Source organism: Carlito syrichta, unplaced genomic scaffold (assembly GCF_000164805.1).
Source record: "Carlito syrichta isolate Samal-C Ts95f unplaced genomic scaffold, Tarsius_syrichta-2.0.1 Scaffold69340, whole genome shotgun sequence".
Classification (NCBI taxonomy): Eukaryota; Metazoa; Chordata; class Mammalia; order Primates; family Tarsiidae; genus Carlito; species Carlito syrichta.
This window is the reverse complement of record NW_007013436.1, coordinates 14,613-23,108: the sequence shown is the minus strand read 5'-3', so window position 1 is coordinate 23,108 and position 8,496 is coordinate 14,613. Positions and strand designations below refer to the sequence as shown.

At 43.6% G+C, this 8,496-nt stretch overlaps 1 long non-coding RNA gene across 1 annotated transcript in view; it reads right to left on the bottom strand.

Moving 5' to 3' along the window:
* The window catches only part of LOC103254093, a 19,997-nt gene extending 18,500 nt beyond the window's left edge, over positions 1-1,497 (bottom strand). The window contains exon 1 of the long non-coding RNA XR_002481573.1: positions 1,384-1,497. This is a non-coding gene — a long non-coding RNA (uncharacterized LOC103254093). The remainder of the gene's footprint in view (positions 1-1,383) is intronic.
* Between the last annotated feature and the right edge of the window lie 6,999 nt (positions 1,498-8,496).

Here is an 8,496-nt window from a genome sequence, read left to right as displayed (position 1 = left end):
CTTGGTAAGACCTCGTCTCTACAATAAATAAAAAAAATTAGCCAGGCGTGGTGGTGCATGCCTGTAGTTCTAGCTACTTGGAAGGCTGAGGCAGAAGGGTCATCTGAGCCCAGCAGGTCAAGGCTGCAGTGGCCATGAGTGTGCCACTGCACTCCAGCCTGGGTGACAAAGTGAGACACCAACTCAAAAAAAAAAAAAAGTCAAGCTCTTTCTTGCTTCAGCACCTTTGCATATCTTTCATTCTGTTTAGAATGTTCGTATCCTCTCTCGCATGGTTAAATCATGCTCATCTTTTAGGCATCAATTTAAATGTCAACTCCTCAGAAAGGCCTTCCCAGACTAACCTAACTCAGTTTCCCTGTTATTCTCAAGTCCACCCATAAAAGGCAAGTTCCATCGGAACAGGAATCTACCTTGTTCACCATTGTATCCTTGTACCTAGTAGCACAGAGGAAGGGAAGCACTTAAAAACTATCTGCAGAAGGAATAATTACTCAGTGTTCTATGATCCAGTCTTATAAGGTCGGGAAAGGCTTCCTGATTTAAAAGGCTTTGCAAACTGAGTAAGAATTAGCCAGGTCAGGAATAAGGTTAGAAGAGGTCTGGAGGTGAGTGGGAATATGGTGCATGTGAGGAATTCAAATGACATTCTGTATGGCTGGAGTGGTGAAAAACCACTCAGCTAGAGAGGCAAGCAAAAAGCTAGACAAGAAGGAGCCTGGACGCAGTGTTAAAGCAGTTAGGCTTAAACCTGAGGACAAATAGGAGTGGCTGAAAGGTTTTAAATGAGGAATGCTTTGGTCAAGTTTGAATTTTATCAGCTTGGCAATGTGGAGACTGGATTGGAAAATAGCAAGACTGAAAGGAGAACCTGGGAGGCTACTGTCACAGCTATGCAGCAGTCATGGCTTGAACCAAAGTTATGTCAGTGAAATTAGAAATAAGTGAGCAGATTTAAGATACTCAACAGGCAGGTATGACAGGCCGGATGCAGAGATAAGGGAAGAATCTAAAAAACTTTCAAGTTCTGGTTTGAACACATGGCTCGGTTAAGCATTTTTCACTTTACGTCGTCAAAGTCGCTTGGAAAAGAAAGATCTCTTTTTTGCACGTAGTAGCCTAAATACGTATTTGCATGTCACAGAAGCGAGAGTCGCTCCTTTTCCTCTCTATATTTCCGATTCTAAAAGTTTGCTCCGTGTTCAGCTTGATGGCACAGTAAGTGATCAATAAACCTTCGCTGAGTGATGAAAACAATACCGAATCTAAAGATCACTGACCCTTTTACTCTTTTACCCTCATGGCCGCCATTTTACAGAGAATGAATTGCGAAAACAAGTGCAGGGCTCTGAGTCTCACTCATGAAGTTAAGAGCCTCCTTACCTTAGGAGTCTCCGGTCCTTGTGCTTCCCGAGAACTTCTTTGCCTAGCTCCTCACCTGAGGCAGAGGACCCGGGGTCAGACCAGCCAACGCTCAGTAACGCAGACCCGCCAGACTCAGTTGCTTGCCAAGAGCCCCCTAATCGAATCTCCCGCGTCCCTTTCCGCCGGAAGTGACGCTTCGGCCGTTGTTACTCGGAGCCAATCAGAAGAAAGCACCGCAGAGGGCGGAGCTTGGCCGCGAAATCCTGCGAGTATTTGGGAACGACCATTTTTGTTTAACTAGGGGTAGAGATGGGGCTTGAGGCATGTGACTGGTGGAGCAGTAGTTCATTCTGTAAAGTTGGTTTTGGGACGGCGCTGAGCCACTGGGCGTAGGGATCCCGGGAGGGTGTGGAAGCGAGTGGGCGCGCCCCTCCGGCTGGGTCCTGGCGGGGTGACTGAAGGAGGGAGTGGAAACTGGGTGAAGAGCGATCCGGGAAGGCAGGAGGGGGCGCTCTCCTAAGTGGGTAGCTCGACCCCGGGCGGAGAAGGGAGACAGGGCCTGGAGTGGGTTATCGGGTGCCGGAGAAGAAACTAGGTGTAACCCAGAAGAAGGGATCGGGACCCAGCGGGACACGGGGCGATATGGACCCGAGCTACCTCCGTAAGGGATGAATTGGGCGGACAACACCGGTTTAACGTGATCCTAGAACAGAGTACCGTAGGGGGTGGCTAGGCTGGCATGATGGAAGTGGGGTGCAAGTAGCTCAGTCTTTGGGGGTTGAGACCCCGCGGTCTGCAAAGCCGTGTTCCTCATCCTACTATCTAAGCAACCTAGTGCAAGTTCCTGCGTCTCTCTAAGCCTAGGTTTCCTCGCCTATAAGTGGGAATAACAATCATACACCACGCACAAGATTCCTGAGTTAGATTAGATGATGTGTGCCATCATGCCTGGCGTTTACTGAACCGTCAATTGCTATGGTAGCCATTACTACCATTATGTGATATTTGCGGAGGTCAGGAGGTGTCGCCATGGAATTGAGGCAGCCAGGGCAGGGATTGGTGGTGATGATAGAGGGTGACCTGGAAGAGAGGTAGGCTTGGAGGACGCTAATACATAAGAATGAGATACCACGATGAGGTAGAGGATGCCCTGGTATGGTAAGAGAAGACTTGGGGTATGACAATGAAGGTGGGATCTAAGGAGCGGATGGCACGAGAGAAAACTGGAGTAGAGGCAGTGTCCTCGGGGGTGGGGGCGGCGTGGCTGTTGTGACTCGGTTTGGGCGGGGTCGCTGAGGAGCTGACTGGCTTTAGGTTTCCTTGGGGAGGAGACGTTTTGAGGTGGGCGGAGCTGCGGGCTGGGCCCGGCTCAGGCTGTGCGCTTTTGCCAGCCTCCCTCCTTCCCTCCAACCAGCGCTGCAGCCGCCAGCCTGAGCCATGGGCCGCCGAGCCCTTCTGCTTGTGCTCCTGGCTTTCCTGGAGCCCGGGACCATCCTAGCCCTTCGGCCGGCCTTAAGGGCCCTCGGCAGCCTGCACTTGCTACCCAGCCCCACATCTCACCCCGCTATAGACAAGAACTACTCGGTTCTCTACTTCCAACAGAAGGTAAGGGGGAGAGGGAGCTTCGCGGTACCTGGCCCAACCGCCGGTAGCCCCACCCGGCAGAACCCGGGCACCCGAGCCCACCCCGAAATTCAGACTCCCAATGCCTAGGACCTGTCGGTCTTTGGTTCACACTTTCCAGAGAGTAGCCCCAAGTCTCAGTTGTGTTTAAAATTTCTCCTCCCACTACCAATAATTTGATATTAGCTCCATACTCTTGATTCAGGCTCTCCAGTAATTGACCACAACAGTAGCTTCAACTGCTCCTGCTCCCAGAGGATGCCTGATACAAACACCCCTGACCTTTCTCCAAATTCAGATAAGTGCCAACTCTGGCCCCTAGTCCAAGGTGTTATTCTTTACCCAAGGCAGCTCCTAAATACAAATTCTAGTATCTTTACCTATTAGATAATATTGAATCTTTATCCAACCTACAAACTCTCCTGTCATCAAAGGATCCACTCAAAGTTGATTTTGTAGTCCTATTACTAAGAATTTTTGACAGCCCTTATTCCCCATAAGGCTGAACATATATGGCCTCTGCTTGTAAAGGAAGTTGTAGGAGTGTGTTAAAATTTGGAGTGCTGGGGATTAGCCTCCCTATGGCCAGTAACATGAGTTTAGAGATCAAAAATAGGCTTGATGCCTTTGTGCTTGGCTGCAGCGTGGGACATTTTCTCACGCTGGAATGAAAAAGTATATCATGTATGAAATGACAAGGGTCCCTTACAAGTTCTGCATTTCTGGAAGCCTGTCTAAAGATAGGCAAAAATTTGGAAAAGTTTAGGATTAGAAAGAGTACAAGAGTCTGAAGCTGTGCTTTAGGAGTCAGAACAGGATTCCACCCTGCTAGCTCTGTGACCTCTCTTAGGTGGTTTTTGATCTCTTTGGGATTGTGGTGATGCATAAATTAAAGCAGATGATATGTCCCTAGCTGAGTATCTGGCCTCAGGTAGGCACTTATTAAATGCATGGGTACAGACCCAGGTGAATTTTGAATAGAAATTTGGGATAGAGGGATGTCATGAACTTCTAGAATAATTTGTAAGAAATAATTTTTTTTGAGTCAGAGTCTCAATTTGTCACCCAGACTGGATCCAGTGGCACAGTCACCACTCACCACAGCCTTGACCTCCTGGGTTCAGGTGATCCTTCCTCCTCAGCCTCTTCAGTAGCTGGAACTACAGGAGGGTGAACACCAAAAAAGTTTTTTTGTAGTAAAAACAGGGTCTCGCTATGTTGCCTAGGCTGGTCTTGAGCTCCTGATCTCAAATAATCCTCTTGCCTGAGCCTCCCATAGTGCTGGGATTACAGGCATGAGCCACCATGCCTGGCTGAGAAATAATTTTTAACTCATAAATTTGAATTTACAAGAAAGACAAAGCATTTTCTTTTCTTTTTTTATATTTTATTTTAAAGATGTGGGGTACAATTCAGGATTAGGCCTACAAGTGGACAATGTACAGGTGACAAAACATTTTAATTTTAGCAGAGATACTGAGAAATAGAGATCTTTTTTTCTGAGGCAACACCCTTAAAATTACTCTCTAAGGCACAGTTTCCTCATTTGTAAACTAAGAGGTTGGAACAGGGACCAGTGTATTTTATTCTTTACTGAGGAAAATTAAGAGTTCTTTGGGAAGCTGTCTCAGAAGGAAAGTGGATGGAGGCTGGATTAGGTATTCCAGTACTCCCTGTCTTCCTGACTTGTCTCAACTGGACTGCTCTGCTTACATCTGTTTAATATACTGGCATTTTTTGATACAAACATTTGCCAAGGTCAATCGCTAAAGTAAAATTTGGGGAAGAACTATTGGAATAGAAGACCTCTAAAATCCTATCGGGAATGATGAAAAAGAGAACTATCAGCAGAAGAGGGGGTAATGAAAGGAAAGGAAGGAATGATTGATCTGTTAGTTCCTAATATATATTCCTTTGTTATAGATTCTTTGTTGGCCATTTCACGTCTTAGGAATATAACTTAAGGCTGTATCTTTTTCCATTTTTGGTGATTTGCAAAATCTGATTTTACTTAGTCACCTTTTGTTCATTGGCCTATATTTAGTTTATATTTTAGGACGCAGATTTCACATGTGTATTACCATAATAATAATTTTCTTTACATCAATTCCAATTGAATTAGAGCACATGAAATACTTTTATGCCTTTTAATAATAAACTTATTAAAACTGTAAGGCTGGATTTTTATTCAAGTGATTGTCTCAAACTTTATAAGGATTTCTTTATCTGTGGTTATATCTATCCTGATGGCCACGCTGGTCCAGCTGTCCTTATATGTACATAAAGGATGTGGTTTTATGGAGTGGTCTCTGTAAAAAGATTAAGCCCATGGCTTTGTCCCTCCCCTACTAAGAAATCCTTCGTAACTAATTGCTTGCACGGTAAGGACCAGACTCCTTGGCATGGAATCCATTGTTCCTCTCCACATAACCTCAGCTAGTCTTTCCAGCTTTATATCCTGCCATAACTCCCTATTCCCACTCCCACACATCTAACTTCTAGCAACCTAGAATGTAGTCTCAAGTAAATGATTTTTTTTTTTGAGTTGGAGTCTTAACTCTGTTCAGTCCAGGCTGGAGTGCAGCCACCGAAGCCTCAACCTGCTGGGCTCAGGGGATCTTTTCGCTTCATCCTTCCAAGTAGCTGGAACTACAGGCACACGTCACCACGCCCAGCTATCAAGCAGATCTTTTTGTGTCAGAAATTCTGTCTGAAATACCAACCCTCTACTAGTTAAACTCACATTTCTATCCCAATGGAATGTCACCTCTTCTGTGAAACTTTGACATTTTTAGGGCAATTTAATTTGTCTTTTGTATCCTACAAACTTACTATTTTGTATGTGTCCCTCCAGCTAGATAGCACTCTCCAGCACCTAGAGGAACCTATTTAAAAAGCATAAAGCACAAAATAAATAATTGTTGGGGGAGTGAATGCATTACTATTCAGAAAGAACCTAAACAAAGGCTACCATCATTTAATTGACACGAATCAATTTTTATTTTTAAATTTATTCTTTACCAATTATTTTTTTCTTCTTTTTCAAAGTCTTCAAGTGTTGGTGACTTAGTAGGAATATTTGATTTCTTTTACCTGAAATAACTGAGTCAGGACACCAGAGAAAGGATAGTATATCACTTGGACACATCAAACCTCTGGGTACATGTGTGACACCAATGTTCCTGGGATGTGTGGTTTGTGATTATAATGTTGTGGTTACGTTATTACATTCCAGCTCCCACCCAACCCCCTCAGGCTAGAATGTGAGTCGAGTCACACATTTTACTGTGTGATATAGTGGGGAAAGAGAATGGGTCCTATCAGGCCATCATTTTTCTCAGTGGTAAAACTGGGAACAATATCTATTGTATTAGTAAGGGTTCTCTAGAAAAACATAGCCAATAGGATATGTGGGTGTTTTTCTACATGAGAGAGATTTTTATTAAGGAAGTGGCTCATGCAATCATGGAGGTTTAGTAAGTCCAAAATCTGCAGGGTAGGCCGGAAGGTCGGAGACCCAGGGAAGAGGTACAGTTTGAAAGCACAGACATTTTGCTGGCAGAATTCCTTCTTGCTCAGGGGATGCCCATCTTTATTCCATTAGGCCTTTAGACCAGGCATGTCCAACCCATGGCCCAAGGGCCGCATGCAAACCAGGACAGCTAGAAATGAGGCCCCACAAAATCTATTAACATATGTTTTTTAGCATTTACTTTCTTTATGATCCCATGTGTAGTTCCATTTTTGAAGTTTACAATCATGCCTTATTCATGATATCACTTTTTGTCATCATGATATACACTTGTGAGCAGTTGTTTTTAATTATGAAGCATATGAAGAACAAAATTTGAACAAACATTTCTGATGAGCACCTTGAAAACTTGCTAAGAATTGTGACCATTTCCATCAAACTGAAATTGATAGATTAGTTTTACAAAAATAAGGTCAGATTTCCCGCAAGCTTTACATTGTTCCCGTTTTTCTAAACTTTATAATTAAAAACATATAAAAAGTCTTATTATGTATATACACCAATTATATTAATATAATTTTTGTGTGGTCCAAGACAATTTCTCTTTACTTGATGCAGTCCAGGGAAGACAAAAGGTTGGATGCTCCTGCTTTAGACTTTTGGATGAGGCCCAACCAAATTATGGAGGGTAATCTCTTGACTCAAAGTCCACTGGTTTAAATATTAATCTCATCAAAATTCAAAACAAAACAAACCAAAAAAACCCTCATAGAAACCTCTAGAATGAAGTTTGACCAAATATCTGGGCTCCATGGCTTGGCCCAGCGGGCATATAAAGTTAACCATCACATGTACCAAGGGTCTCATCAGGGTTAAGTGTGGTAACATGTGAAAACCATGTGCATGTTGCCTAAGACAGTGGTGAGAATTTAAATAACAGAGTAAGTGTGAGTTCCTTCCTCACTCTGTCCTGAAACAGTACTCTCTCCACAGTAGTTATACATTTTGTATTGATTCAAATGCTTGACAGTTTGGTAATTCTTCTTCTGGAAACTAGTGGTCAGTCATCTGTACCCAACAACGATATCTATGTAACTACTGATCAGTGTTTCTGTTGGAAGTCTGTGTCTTGGCCCAGTACTGTGCTCATGGCCACTGACTCCTGCAGAGCTTTCCTGTAACTCCTTCCTTGTCTGCTGTGAGGCAATCACATCAGTGAACTAAGCTGTTTCAACTGATGTACATCTCTTGCAGTTCTGCTTTCAATTTCTGACCTAGGTTACCCTTTCCCACTTTTGTCACAGTGGCCCTGGTGTCTAGTAAAATGTATCTGTGTTAGGCCCCTCAGGTGGGCATGCTGGCTTTGATCTTTCTTATCCTCTTTTTAAATTTTGCTTCCCTTTCTCCTCTTTGTATTTGTTCACTTATTGATGGTCTTCCCTTAGACCTGGAGTATACTGTCATAAATATTGTGTGAATTCTGAACTGATTTCTGTGTTTGGTGACACAGAATCATTTTTGGGAGGAGTCTTAGAGATCATGTAGCCCACACCATAGATATGATGGATTGACCTTGATCTAAATTATGGAGGGTCAGGACCATAATAGATCTTGACTAGGATAGGAGTTAAGAGCACAGCATTTAGAGAGCAAATTCTGAGAGCAAATTCTGTTTCTGCCACTACCTGAGTAAATTTAGTCAAGTTACTCTGAGGCAAGCCCCTATTTTTCTAATCAGCAAAATGGAGATAATTATACTGCCCATCTTATATGTTGTGAAATAAGTGGTATATGTAAAGTGCCTATTTAGCACAATACATATCACTTAGTAAACAATAATTGATAAGTATTTTTCCTTTGCAGTTTCCTAAGGTACATGGCATTAATTTACCCCCCTCCACTCAGAATAAAATATTTAAATCATTCCTGGCCGGACGGGGTGGCTCAAGTCTGTAATCCCTGCACTTTGGGAGGTTGAGGTAAGGGGATTGACTGAGCCTAGGGATTCAAGACCAGCATAGGCAACTTGGCGAGAC